At 51.5% G+C, this 1408-nt stretch overlaps 1 protein-coding gene across 1 annotated transcript in view; it reads left to right on the plus strand.

The window, feature by feature from the left end:
* Nucleotides 1-1408, plus strand: part of DPP8 (dipeptidyl peptidase 8) — a 32317-nt gene that overhangs the window by 18057 nt on the left and 12852 nt on the right. The window lies entirely within an intron of this gene.

The following is a 1408-nucleotide window of genomic DNA, read 5'->3' on the forward strand; positions in this document are numbered from 1 at the left end:
ATTTTTCCTCGTGTCCAATCTAAACCTCCCCTGGCGCAACTTGAGGCCATTTCCTCTCGTCTTATTGCTTGTTACTTGGGAGAAGAGACCGACACCCACCTCGCTACAACCTCCTTTCAGGTAGTTGTAGAGAGCGATGAGGTCTCCCCTCAGCCTCCTTTTCTCCAGGCTAAACAGTCCCAGTTCCCTCAGCTGATCCTCCATAAGATTTGTTCTCCAGACCCCTCACCAGCCTCGTTGCCCTTCTCTGGACACGCTCCAGCACCTCAACGTCCTTCTTGTAGTGAGGGGCCCAAAACTGAACACAGTATTCGAGGTGCGGCCTCACCAGTGCCGAGTACAGGGGCACGATCACTTCCCTCCTCCTGCTGGCCACACTATTTCTGATACAGGCCAGGATGCCATTGGCCTTCTTGGCCACCTGGGCACACTGCCGGCTCATATTCAGCCGGCTGTCAACCAACACTTCAAGGCTTAAAGAGGAGGAGAAGGGAGCAAAAATACCGCAAGGCAGCAGCGAGGAAATTCCACATATTCCATGAGCAGCAAGATGTCATGATGGTGTCCAACTGCTGTCCTGGAATCAAGAGATACTCGTTGGAGGGATCAGCATAAATCTATTAGCCCTGTCTCTTCTTAGGCAGAATACAGTGTTTAAGTTCCATGTAGCCTGTGAGCTTGCACAAGGAGGGAGGGAATGCTCCCCAAGCTGCTGCTCTTCTATCTGAGCTGGATGAATTCTTTGATCATTTGAATCAAACAGCAGTTCAAGGAGAACTCTTTGGCTAGTTTGGACTTTGTAAAGGTCTTTGAAATCCTTCCTAAATGGTAATTAGAAATGGGGTTAGGGAAGGAGGTGTGCAAATTGACCTGCATTTGAATCTGTTCTGCTGTCTGCTCAAAAAGAAGGGACAACTGGGGAATATTTAACGTGGCAGTGGTTTACAGTCAGCTGCTGCCTTGATTTCCTTCTGGGGTGGTTTATATCATATGTGATTTGGGAAAGGGTCTGAAGAGTGGGGAGATGACAAAGAATGGGAGACAGAGTTATTTGAGGGATGGGATGCCATCCGGAGGGACCTGGACAAGCTCAAGAAGTGGGCCCATGTGAACCTCATGGGGTTCAACAAGGCCAAGTGCAAGGTCCTGCACCTGGGTTGGGGCAACCCCCGGTATCAACACAGGCTGGGGGATGAAGGGATTGAGAGCAGCCCTGCCGAGAAGGACGTGGGGGTTCTGGTGGATGAAAAGCTGGACATGAGCTGACAATGTGTGCTCGCAGCCCAGAAGGCCAATTGCATCCTCGGCCGCATCAGAAGAAGCGTGGCCAGCAGGTCGAGGGAGGTGATTCTACCCCTCTACTCTGCTCTGGTGAGACCCCACCTGGAGTACTGCGTCCAGCTCTGGA

The sequence above is a fragment of the Aptenodytes forsteri genome, unplaced genomic scaffold, assembly GCF_000699145.1.
Source record: "Aptenodytes forsteri isolate BGI_AS27 unplaced genomic scaffold, ASM69914v1 Scaffold83, whole genome shotgun sequence".
Classification (NCBI taxonomy): Eukaryota; Metazoa; Chordata; class Aves; order Sphenisciformes; family Spheniscidae; genus Aptenodytes; species Aptenodytes forsteri.